This window comes from Physeter macrocephalus, chromosome 11 (assembly GCF_002837175.3).
Source record: "Physeter macrocephalus isolate SW-GA chromosome 11, ASM283717v5, whole genome shotgun sequence".
NCBI lineage: Eukaryota > Metazoa > Chordata > Mammalia > Artiodactyla > Physeteridae > Physeter > Physeter macrocephalus.
In genome coordinates this window covers 5692175-5705158 of record NC_041224.1, presented here as the reverse complement: position 1 = coordinate 5705158, position 12984 = coordinate 5692175, and the positions used below count along the sequence as shown (strand labels likewise).

Below are 12984 nucleotides of genomic sequence, written 5' to 3'. Positions count from 1 at the left end.
GAGAGGGTTAAGCGAGTGTGGTCCCCAGGTGAGATATACTTCGCCCCCTTTCTAGACTGGCTGGCGTGGTCCGAGAGCTCAGATGACTCTAGGTCTTCATCTCCACTCCCTCCTCCTCCCTCTGCTTCAATCTTCATAATCTAAATCTCATCTCCGAGGGCTGTCGCGTTGCTTTCTTTCTTAAAATTCCCTCCATTGGCTGAGTCTTCCAGTTTATCTTCTAAATTTCTTTCTGTAGTCTACTTTTTGGTTAAAGCTTTATTGTGTATTTTGTATTCTCACTTCTTGCTATGAATCTGCTTACTGGGCAGGTCCTTGTACACTCTGTGTTGGGTAATAGTAGTTATATGGGAAGAGTATTTATAAAGTTCTTTAAGACAGCCGAAGGGGGCTGATACCAGAATGTACTTTTTTGATGGCCCTCAGGTGTTGCATTTATAACTGTATTTTCTTCTGTTGTGGAAGGATTAGTTCCCACGGATATCCTCAAAGTTTGCCTTTACCATTGTGTACCTTATTCATTTCCTATTAAACATTTTCTTTCTAATTATACAAGTAATACACGTTCAATATGGAACACGGAAAGGTAAAAAAAAAAAAAAAAACAAAACACAGCATAATCTCGCCAGGGGTGAAAACATTTCACACCTTCTTTTTGCATATGCCAATTTCCCTGTGAATCTTAGGCAGCATTTTAAAAAACACCCAAGAGGTCGCTCTAAATCTAAGCGATGTTAAAGATTAGTTGCTATTCAACAAGTTCATAAGGAAATCAAAGACTCTTGGTGGAATAAGGAAGCTCGCTCCTAGTAAAGGAACCTGGGCATCCGGGGTCCCCTTAAGGAAGGCAGCTTACTGGTCCACGAAACAGCTGGTTCTGCAGCCACCCGGGGGCGGAGCGGGCGGAGGTGGAGCTTCGATGATTGGGGTAGGGGGAGAGGAGCTACAGGGCTGCCACCAATCAGGGCTCTGCTTTGTTTTCACGTACCGACCAATGAGGGGGCGCTGCTGGCGAGCCTGTCTTCAAATCGGAGACGTGTACCCCTATCGCAGCCAATCAGTAGGCGCCTCTTACACAGCGTCCGCCGCGTTCTCGCCCCGCGGGCGGAGCGGCCCCGCCCCGCCCCGCCCCGCCCCTCCTCTCCGGCCGCGGCCCCGCCCCGCCGCGGGGCTGCGGGGCTGGAGCTGGGGCCGGCCTCCCGGGCTCGTGCGTCCTGCGCCGGCGGCGGCGGTGCCGAGCCCGCAGGCTGCTAATTGTCCTTCGTGGCGGCCGCGGTCGCAGCCTCCTTGCCTCGGCCGGGTCTGCCTGCGCCGGAGCGAGCGCGCCTCCCGCGGCCACGGCCGCCTGGAGCAGGTAAGGGGCGCCGGGGCTGCAGCGCCTGTCCGAGCCCGGGCGCGGGGCGGGCTCCCTGGCTCTCCCGCAGCCGCGGCGGGCAGGTCCGCGTCTCCCGGAGCCTCCCGCCCGCCTCGGGGCGCCTCCGCCGGGAGCGCGCGGCCGCTGCACCTGGCGGGGCGGGGGGGCGGGAAGCCCTGCAGGTGGAGGGGAGACGCGGAGTTGAGTCAGTCCGGCTCGCGGCGCAGGAGACCTGCTGATAAGGAGCGATAAGCCGAGTGGCTTTTTCTTTTTTTTTTTTTTTTTTTAAAGCGGGAAAGGTGTCCGTACTTAGGTGGTGTGAGTTACAGCCTTCGTGGATACGGGCGCTTTGCAGTGCGTTTAGCCAGGAATATGATTTACTTATTATTTTAAAATTCAAAACAGCCTTTAACGTGAACTTATTGGGGTTTTTTCTTCCGTGACAAGGTGACCCAGCAGTGTGACTCACCTTTGTCTGGGCTGCAGTGCGGGCCGTGCGGTGGGGACTAGGGGAGCAACGTGGATGGCGATGCCGAGCTAGTGTGCAGGAGTCTGGGGGTGGCACCTTGTCTCTGTCTCTCCTCGTGGGTGGGTGTAGACTTGAGATTCGTTTTCTTTTTCTTGTTTTTTAAACATTAGCATTCGAATAAAAAGAAGCCTTTCTAAACACAGCCTCCGGGCTTTAGGTTTTAGGGATGCACCTGCTACCCACGCAGTAATACTTTGCAGACAAGTGCTAGGCAGTTAACTACAGTGATGTGATTTACCTGTAATGAAGCACCTTGAATTGCTGTTACCTTTTCTTTGACTTGCGTATTAGCTTTTTCTCATTCACCATTTGTTCACAAGTGAAATGAAGGTCATGAGTGTTAGCGGAAATGGCACAGTGAAGACTGTTGGAGCAGGTCCTCCCTTCCAGGTGCACTGCATTTAGGTCTTTTAATCGAGAAGCTCACTGCACTGCATCGATATCGGTATCCCCTTACTCTCCAGGAGCAGGTAGTGCACCTCACGCCCATTTTGCAGGTACGTAAACTCAAGAGCCCTAGAGGTGAAGGGAATTCTGCCCCAGGTCTGTAGACTCCTACTATTATATATCTGTTATGGGTTTAAAGCACGATCCAGTAAGGTTCCCACCCTCAAGCAAGCGTCTGCATACCGAGTTGATTCCCATGTACACCGGTCAGAGGTGGAGATGGTTATTTCCAAGGAAAATATTCTTAGGCTTTTTTTTTTTTTTTCCTCCTAGGTTGCTAAGATAGTTTGAATTTCACCAGAAAGGTGATTTTTCACACAGGTAAGAAAACCTGGTGGTGCTATGTGAAAAATCTTTATTTTAAGTTTTGGGAGGTTTTCCACATTAGAAAATCTTATCTTCTTTGTTTGCATCTCTGGCTTAGCATTGGACTTGAGTACTGCTTTCTGAATTGAACTAGTTAAGATTCATAAGGCAAGTACAACTGAAGCGTAACACATTTTGGTTATGATTTTGTTTCAGGAAGTTTTTACTGTGAATTTAGAAGTGTCGAACATGTAAAAATCATCTCTTCCTTGATGAGAGTAAATCAAGGGAGTTTGGGGGTTAACGGCACGTGGGGTTAGATGGGTAGTTGAGAGGGTCCCCTTGAATGACGTCAAGGCTTGGGGAACCCAGGGAGTTGGTAGGTTATGTTAAATTTATAAGTCATCAGGATCATGGAAATGTCTTATTTATTACTGAATGGAGCTGTTTAATCATGAAGCAACATCTTGTTTTCATGGCAGGTGCTCTGCTGGGTGGAACATGTACATTTCGACATAACTTATTTGTCATGTAAGGCATCCCTTACATAGGGCTTGTCCATTCGGCTCTGATTCTGTTTACTCATTTATTTGTTTTTGCATTAAGTTTTACTCCTCTGGTCAAATTAAAATTTCTAGGACCCAAGCAGAACATTCCATAAAGAAACCTTTATCATCTGCTAATTTGTACAGAAAGTGAGATCTCTTCTGATGAGCACCCCTTGTAGTGTGGGAAGTTGGAAAGAGATTTAGGCTGCTTGTAGGGTATTTACCTGTATTCCTAGCTAGGGCCTGTAGCCCCCATGTGATTTTCAGGGTTTCTACCCTTCAAAAAAGATTTAATTACGACATTACACAGCTTCCACTAGATGGTGCACTGGGTGCTGTTTACTGGAGATTTCAATCAGATTTTTTTTGTTTTTATTAAAAGCATTTCACCGACAGAGATACACATGTGTTGCAGCTGTCATCCCTGAAGTTCACACAGGTTGCAATCAGTGACTGAAGTCCGTTTTATTAGATGAGATTATTTGGAAGGACATGGCAGCTTAATTTAAAGTGAGGGAAGTTGTTAGTAATTTTAGAAACAACAGCTGAAAAGCTCTCGGGTTCTTGCTGTGCTGAGGAACCTAGAACGGAGCGTGCATTTATTGGTCCTTATTTATGTACCCTTGAACTGGTTTGTGTTTTGTTGAAATCTTACCTGAACTCTGACGGGCTGTTTGAGCGTGCTTTTATGCTTTGCCTTCTTAGATTACTGATTCTTTAAACGAAGAGGTAGGATAAAGTGGCTGTATACAGCAAGATTATTTGATACCTGCTATGAACGAATACTTAAGTTAAACTTTTTTCCAGGCACGTAAAACAGTTTTTTATCCCTTGAATGCTCTCTTCGTAAATCTTTCCATTCTTTTGGGAAAGCCTGATTGTCAGCTTCACTTGGGCAAGAGCGGGGAGCTTGCTTTCTCCCTTGGGTGGCGGAAGCTTGCTTGTTACTGGCCTGGTTACTGGTTAAATTGCTGGTCTCCGATGGTTACAGAAAGGAGATGAGAAAGCACAGCCGCGGCTTTGGTAAAATGCCGTGCCGTTTTAGGGTTAGAAATGGCAGGGTTAGTGCCCAGTAAGGGCTAGTTAGGGTGACTGCGTTTTGTGAGATGTTTTGCGGAAAGCACTGGACTTTGAAAAGGCAGCGCAAAGCACTCAGGTGAGAAGGTCTGCGGGCGGTTGGTGTGTGTCTGTGTGATCCAGTTCCGCTGAGCTTTGTGTGGGCAGGAGAGCCTGGGTAGTCTGCTTCTTGGAACCACCCGCTCTGGTCCTCAGGGCAGTTGAGGGTGGTTTGGGAGGGGACAATAAGTAGGTGCCGCTCCTTCCAGGAAGGAAGCTCCCGGCGGGGCTGCCCGCCCTCGGGCGGTGGGCGGCGTAAGCAGCCTGGCGGATGGAAACGCTGCCTGAGTGTGGGCTTCCCCGAGTCAGGGAGCGCACGCTCTGAGTCAGGTGGACAGACGCCCCGTGGTCCAGGCTCGGGCTGCTTAATGCCGCCGGCTTCCAATGTATGTAAAATACGTAGAATCCTGAACTTGGTAAGATGAATGTCTTGTGTTTGCAGGTGAATGGCTTTAAGAGAGTTATTTGGCCTGTGATAGGTTCTCGAATCTGTGCTTGAACATACCTCTGATACTCGGTCTTCCATTCCCTTTGGAAAAAGGCGTTATTAGGAATAGGAAACCTTGAATACGCATGGAGCTGGGGTGTTGATTTGGGGACAAAAGAAGGCACTGGTCTAAATGCTGCTTTGAGAAGAGAAGGGTCAGGTAGGGTGCCCTAGAGGGCTGGTCCAGCTAAGGGGCAGGGAAAACTTTCGCACTTATTGCTGTAGTCTGTGCAGTAAGAGCCTCTGATTAGCTTTGCTCGTGATTATAAAAACTTGCTCTTTGCGAGACAGTGCCTCCATATGTGTACTTACAGCAGTTTGAATCATGAGAATCAAACATTTCTGAGGGTTGTAAACTTCTTTTTTTGGCGCTTGGAAGTTTGTGGAAATGAGGCTGTAAAAATTTGGAGTGGAGCTAAGGATGGAAAGGATTGTGGAGCCATGAACCAAGATTTGCCAAGCTTCTGTAGCTGATATTCAAAATATTTTTTTTCCCTCTTCCTAATATGGCTTGGGATTTAAATTGTGAAGATTCTGTTTGGACCTCTGCGCTCCCTTTCATGTTTGGAATGTAGGTCCGTTCCCAGTAAGGCCCATCAGAGTTGACTGGTTTTTAGACGGTCTAATCAGGGTACAGAGTCCAGGGGGAGGAGGTGCCGTGCTGTGCTGTGGGTAACCAGGAAATGAATTAATATCCTTTAGATCTTTTTAAAATAGGGTCACAATTTCGCATTTTGGAATTCGCAAGATGGTAGTCATTTCACCTTTAACATCCGTACAGCTGAGCATGAAAACTTTAGGCTGAGGTTCTCAAACTTTATCATTCCTCAGAATCACCCAAGGGCTTGTTAAAATTCAGGTGGCTGGTTCACTCCCACCGTTTCTGATTCCTCAGGTCTGGGGCTGGGCCCTGAGAATACGCATTGCTAATAAGTTCCAGGGTGACGGTCGGCGGCTGTGCTTCTGGTCGGGGAAAACCACTGACAAGATTCCAGGGGGGAATATAAACGTGGTGGTTAAGAACCCAGGCTTGGAATCCCTGCTTTGCCTGTTATTCCTTCTTTGACATCAGGCAACTTTCTTACCTCTGGTTTTCCATTTCTAAAGTGCGAATAATGTAGTAGTATGTTGTTGGGAGTATTACGTGACCTCACATGTGTATCAAAACTCGTAGGAGGGCATCCCTGGTGGCGCAGCGGTTGGGGGTCCGCCTGCCGGTGCAGGGGACACGGGTTCGTGCCCCGGTCCGGGGAGATCCCACGTGCCGCGGAGCGGCTGGGCCCGTGAGCCATGGCCGCTGAGCCTGCGCGTCCGGAGCCCGTGCTCCGCGACGGGAGAGGCCACGGCAGTGAGAGGCCCGTGTACCGCAAAAAACAAAAACAAACAAACAAAAAACTCGTAGGACATTGCCTGGAGGGTTGCAAGCATGCAGTAAATGCTGGCTTTTAATCATAAAAGTCAACTAGTGAATGAAATAACTAGAATCCTGAACCTTGTGAAGTTGAGGTTATGTTCCTTAAGGACAGAAACTTTTATCTTTATCGTCATTTCCCTGCCGTGTGCTGTGGAAAGGATACATGAGTACTCAACTTCTGTTTAATGAATGAAGGGAAAGTTTGTGGATCCTAATAAATTTCCAGAAACCTTTTTAGAGACACAGAACATTCACCTCGCTGGTGTCTCTTCCCCCTCTAAAAAGCGTGAACTCTTTGGTCAAAATATATTGGACTCTAGCTGTAAGCACTGTAGTCCATACTTTACAGAACAGGAATCTTACAGGAGGTTCCTTGGCGTTCACTTACAAGGCAGCACCTGGATGTTCTTCAGAACATCTGCAGTCTCCCCTGGAGAATGGTGACTGAGCTTGATGCCCTGGAGGCAGTTCCTGGAGATCTTCCCGAAGCTTGCTGGATGCCTGGTTCACTTCCTTCCCACGGGTCTCTGAGAGCTTTCTTCTCTCTGGCGGTCCCCTGGATAGGAGCCCCTCCCTTCCCATCGCCTCCTGCCACAATCACCCATTTTATTTCCATTGTAGCAGTTATCACACGCTTAACCATAGCTTTATCTGTTTCCTCTTCATTGTTTCCTTCACTGGAATGTCAGCTCTGAGGGCAGGGACCTGATCTTCTCTACTGTGTCCCCAGCACGGGCGGGCGCAGTGCCTGGTGAACGGGCCTGCCGGGGCGTGTGAGATGGAGACCCCTCTCCCAGATCAGGTGTGCAGACCTGAGTTAGTGGTCCTCTGTCACTACTGGTCCATGCAGAGCCTCTCGTGTTATTTTATTGCGTTTCCCCCTTTTCTCCTCACAGCACCCTGTCTCAGGCATAGGTGTAATTTCCTGGAGTTCTGCCAGGTTATTAGCTGGTCTGGCTGTGCTCGGTTACTCTTCCCACATTCTTGCTGGCTCTTGATGATTTCTGACCTTATAATTTTTTTCTAACCTGATGCCACAGATGGAGCGTCTGGGCACATATGTTGCTGTTCGTGTTTGCAATTCTCTGATTACTAGTGCGGTTAAGTATCTTATCAGATGCTTATTAAGTGTGTGGGTTTCCCTTTCTGTGAATTGGCACTGACATATTTATCTGTATTTAATTTTTTTGCAGGGGGAGCAATCTGTGATATTTTAATGGCTAGCTTTTCTTTTGGGTGTTCTATGAAGGTGATGATTTCATCTTTACATAATGGCCATTTGTCATTTCCTTCCAGTTCTCGCTCTCTGTGTGTTCTTGCCTCACTGTATTTGTCTAGACTTGCGATGATGCGTTGAAGATTAGCAGAGATAGTGGCCGTTTGGTCACTTTAATACCCTAAAGGGAATTCATTCTTAGTTTTGCCTTTAAGTGGGACATTTCATTTTCTTGAGTTGTATTTGATTTCATTTTTTAAAAATTTGTTGTGACTTCACTGTCGTTTAAAAACTGGAGAAGTAAGCAGAGAATTCTCTTCCTGATCTTCGTAAGGAAACTGACCTAGATGGTATATAGCTCTTAACCCTGAAAAGTTACAGTTGTCTGTATTGAGGTTTTTAAATTAAATATTTGAATTATTTTCATCGGGCTTTTCCGAAGTAAGTTGTATGTGTTGACTCTGGTTAGTTGAAAGCCATCGTGGGTTTGGAAAAACAAAGCAGAAATCGTTCTGCATCTTATACCGTGAATTTTAAAAACTTTATTCAAGTGTAAGATATACCTAGAAAAGTGCGTACACCATATACCTAGAAATATATAATGCATCTGTCCTAAGTGTGCGGCTCACTGAATTTTCACAGAGCAAACAAACACACTTGTGTAACCAGCGTTCAGGTGAAGAAACAGACCATGGCAGGACCCCAGAGGCCATCTTCCTCCTCAGTTTCCTGACCCTGACTTGTAACGATGTGGAGTAGTTTGGGTTCCCTGTCACCCGGCTCCTGCTGGGCTCCCATCTTTGTTCGAAGGAGAAATCAAAGTCATGTCTGAGAGCTTTGAAGAAGCATGACCTAGACTCCAGTTCTCACAGCTGTTGTTTTCAAACCTTTGGTCACAGTACCACTTCACACTCTTAATATTAAGGATGTTTTGTCTGTGTGGGTTGTATCTAGTAATATTTACTGGGTTAGAACTTCAAACAGGAAACTTTATTTATAAATTCATTAAAAAATAATAACCCCATTATATGTTAACATAAATAACTTCTTTATGAAAAATAACTTTATTAAAATAATTGAGAAGTGTGACATCGTTTTACATTTTTGCAGCTCTTTTTAATGTCTGGCTTAGTAAAGACAGCTGCATTTTCGTATCTGTCTCTGTATTCAGTCTGTTGTCATTTATTGTTTGGCTGAAATAGATGAAGATAATCCCACCTTATACAGACCTGCAGTTGGAAAAGAGAGGAGTATTTTAGTATTCTTTTTAGGTAATCATTCTTTGATCCTACACTAAACCTCTGTAAGTGGTAGTTCCTTAAAGTTGAGTTGCAGGGTAGAAGCTGAACCCCAATCAATAAAGTTTTCTCGCTCTGTTACATTTAAATCTATCGGTCTTCCTTGTACTTTGAATCTTTTCACCCATACATGATTGAGAAAATGTTCACTCATGGAATTATGTAAATCTGCCAAATATTGGCATGTGTTATGATACCATTTGAAAAAAAACACCATTTGTAGGATCACCAGTGAGCCCATCAGAAGAATCTGTGAGTACTGAGAAAGCTTTCATGAAAGTTCCTGGAGGCAGGTATAATTTCTCCAAAAACTGAATTTCTGCTTGAAAGCTTGAATTTTATTATTGGCAACAAACATTTCAGGTGTTCTCCTTGAAGCGTCTGGCTCACTGGGTTCAGTTTTGAGAAAATGTTTACCAGATACCCAACTTTGTCTTCCAGTTATTTATATAAGAATACTAACTACTCTATGGGGAGTAAAAACTGCTAGTTCAGCTTACACATAGAGCAACTGGCACAATTTCTTTTCCTCAAGATGACCGTCATTCTCCGGTGGACGGCTCAGGTTCTTATGGGCACTTCCTGTTTTGTCACACAGAATATTAAAAAGACATGCCTTCAAGGGTCAAGGTTTCACCCAGTTGTTAGTTTTCACTGTTTCTTCAAGGATATTCTTAGGTGAAACCGGTGCTTTTTTCCCCCGAGTTCCTCTTGGCGAGGACTGCAGTGTTGCCCTGCACAGTTGGTGCCTCTGCCCTGCTTTGTGCTAAGGTGCCAGCGATTTTACACGCCCTGGCTTGAATATCATCAGTGCAAATGTCAGTGTAGTGAAAAGCACAACCTCTCAGCGTTGTTACACAGGTAGTTTTTATGTCCTGAAAGGTTCTTAGAAGTCCCAGGATTTCCTGGACCCTGAAAGCAAAGAGCTGGCACCTAGCATCTCCTCCAGCGCAGCCGAGGGCCAGCCCCTCATTCTGATGTCTCCCTGATGGTGCTGAACCAGACCCAGCTTCTTTGCCTACTTACTCCTAACGCGATCTTCTTAGAAGCAGGGCCTTGCCACTTCTTGGCTCAGCTCGGCTGTATTTTTCCCAGTGAAAGAAAGTTTAGTAACACTAGAAAAGCAAATATTTCTGAGATCAGCAACTCCAGACGTATATGAAGCTGTGAATTTTGCTGTCGTAACACAGTAAACACATCCACAAACATGCTATTACTTGGTTGATTTTTCTCATCTTTTTAGATGGAGATAATCACAAAGAGACCTGGAAGAAATGTCCTGTGCGTGTATCAAAAAATATTTGCTTGGTAACATCATAATTAAGAAGAATTATAACAGGTAGTAACCTGTTGTGATGCTCTCAATTTAATGCGTGGTTTAACCTGTGCTTCTGTTCTTTTATTTCCTGTAAATGCTAATCTGATCTTGATTTGATTCAGTTTCTTTTTTTTTTTTTGGCAAAATTGCTTCATAGGTGGTTGGGCGTACTGGTAGCTGGAATTCAGGCAGTGTTGGTTGTCTCTCTCTCGGTCATTGATAATCATTGCCTAGATCCATTATTTTATTAGGGGTTTGCAAAATCGTGATATTTAAATTCTGTCTTCCTTTTTAATTTATTAGGATATTTTAATAAAGAGAAAGTATATTATTTGAGATGTAGTTAGTAGAGAAGAGGCAGCTTAAATGTTTGATTAAAAAAAATTAGTTTTCAAATATGTTCAGGATGAAGAAATTGGTCTGTCGTTTTTCTTTGAAACACCAAGCTAAATTGCACTGGTTTGTAGAAGTAAGTAAATCCAAAGGAAACTATTAACAGAAAAGTCCTTTTGTTGTATTCTTCAAGTAGCTTAACTCATTTGAAATAAAATATAATAGTAGACACATCTTGGTGCCATTAAAGGAATTGGAATTTTTTTTAGTTAAACCAAGATTTTTCTTGCCTCTAGAATAATGTATTTATTGCATGTAATTATCCTTTTATGTATCTTACATTGTGTTCTGAGAGCAGATTTGAAAGTGTATAAGGCATCCTGCCTTGAAGGTGCTGATGGTGCAGTAAAATAGGTGAAAAGTTGACTGTGTATATAAATTTGTCACTGGCATTCTGTGGGTCACAATATTTCCCCCTTAAAAATTTATAATGCTGAGCAATGGATGATAGAAGATAAAGCATTCTTTGGAAAAACGAAAGCAGTAGGTGAAACTGATTGTCTGAGGAGCAAGTTAAATGGAACTAGAGTGGCTCTTGGATTCGGGTGAGAGAAGGAGAGGCAGGGGCCTCCAGTCCTGCCCTGCAGACGTTCACCCAGATTCCTGCCCGGCCCACGACGACGACGACTGGCTTGGGGCAGGTCCCTCGGCTTCAGGTCAGGCTGGTTTTTCGCTGCCCCTCCCTCCCCGCCTTCCTTCTCATAACTTGAGTGATTGCTGAATGCGCGATACTTAGTACCTAGATGACGAAAGATCATATAAATATCTGTACGTTTGTGACCCTCCGTCCAGGAGGTCACGCTGATTCATACCCGTGATCAGTAGTGGGATATTCTTCACACACTAGTTGGTCCTGCATCCTTTCCCCGCGTGTGAATTTCAGATTGGTGTCCTCAGCAAAGTGCTTTATCTCATTACCCTGGCACATAGTTTCAGGACTAAGATTTGTTCACTTGTTTTCAGTGCAGTGTCTCACACTTTGTAAGTGACAGCTACAGTGATTTTGATTTGGCTTCTGGTGTCCTCCGTGTTTCTGATCTCCAGAGGACTCCAGAACTGGGTAATTAAATTCACTCTTTTGCATATGGAGCCTAAAGTATCCCTCAGGGACAGACTGTGACTCGTAAGGCAGGACTGCTTATCAGAGTAGACATTTTCCTGTCTGAGAATAATTGTGGACTTAATAAAAGCTTTGGAATGCTTTAGCAGACTGGGGACAGGCTTGGAGTTTACAAATGATGGCTGCCGTTTATCGGTCCCTTGCTGTAAGCCAGGCACTGTGCTGAGCCTAGCTCTCCTTAGATATTTGTGCTTAATTCTTACAGCAGCCCTTTAAGTTATTGTCATTTTTATTTTGCAGACGGGAAAAAACAAGTCATGGAGAAGTTAAACAATTTGCCCTGAGTCATATGACTAGGAGGTGGTAAAAGCTTGGATTCAAACCCACGTCACCTGTTCTTCTAAACATCAGAGGCCAGATGGTGTGAGAGTATCATATGATTTGAACTCTTACCGGAATTTTTCTCTCCTTTATACATCTTCAGTCTTTCTTTGTTTGGCTCCTTATCTTAATCTGGACAAGCACAAGTCTAACACTTTCCACCAAAGCGCACCCCTCAGTGACAGAAGTTTGCCGGGGAGAAGTCTGAGGGCTCTTCAGAGAGTAGCCCACCACAAGCATGAAACTGTTCCGAAGTTTATGTTTGATCTGATAGGTTAAACGTCACTTGCCATTGTGTAAAATTGACATTCCGGGAAGATGTGTCATTTTTATGCCCACCCTTCATCCTCCACAAGAGACCTCAGTTTGAGGGCAAGTCTGTGGGACCTTGCGGAGATGTCCTGGCCAGATGTGGGCTCTGGGTGATTCTCCCTGTTGGCGTGGTGAGGTCGGGAGGGCAGCAGGGCCCCCGACGCGGTGCGGGGGGGGACACTGGTGAGGGGGCGACTGGGGAGGCAGCCGGGGCGGGGCGGGGCTGGATGCGGATTCGGGCGGAGGCTGAGTGAGCTGATGGCCGGGTGGGGCGCTTACTTCTCCTGCTTCTCAGACGGTGTCATCTCTTCTCTGTTCCTGCTGCTGGCCCCTCTTCTTGCTCCTGTCCATCAGTTGTGGCTCCAGTCCTCGACCTGTCTCCAGACCCCCGCCCCCCGCCGTACACGCGCGCGCGCGCACACACACAGCGTGGCTTTGCCCATCGCCTGGGTTCCGGCCGTGCTCTCTGTGTGAGCGACTCCCACCTGCCGGGGTTCCAGCAAGCTTGGGTCCGCTGAGGCCGCCTGAGCCTCGTTTGCGGGAGTTGGTTTGCAGTTGCTCTGTGGCGTCCCCTGCGCGTTTGCATGTCTCAGAGTTAGCGTCGATTTCAGCTGCTCTTCCCTCTGAAACCGACTGTGCCGTGTTTAGGCCGTCTGCAGATGGGCAGGAAGAGAACATTTGCATGTCCGCTGTGGGCTCCCCTCAGATCCCTGTTTAGTCAGCCAAGGGGGCAGAACTCACTGGAAGTTTGAGCCGAGGCAGCATGAGCTGGAATTCCCTTCTCTGGCCTGTGGTTCCCAGTGAA

General features: G+C 46.0%; 1 protein-coding gene across 9 annotated transcripts in view; it reads left to right on the top strand.

The window, feature by feature from the left end:
* Window positions 1-1191: 1191 nt before the first annotated feature.
* The window catches only part of MPP7 (MAGUK p55 scaffold protein 7), a 276448-nt gene continuing 264655 nt past the window's right edge, over window positions 1192-12984 (top strand). For 3 of the 9 annotated variants that reach the window (XR_008618461.1, XR_008618460.1, XM_055087706.1), the window contains exon 1: window positions 1193-1354. The gene's annotated coding sequence lies outside the window, so the exon portion shown is untranslated. Of the gene's footprint in view, window positions 1355-1984; window positions 2381-2603; window positions 2652-9958; window positions 10055-12984 lie in introns of those variants that run through there. The other 6 variants (XM_055087700.1, XM_055087705.1, XM_055087701.1 and 3 more) reach the window with 5 other exon arrangements.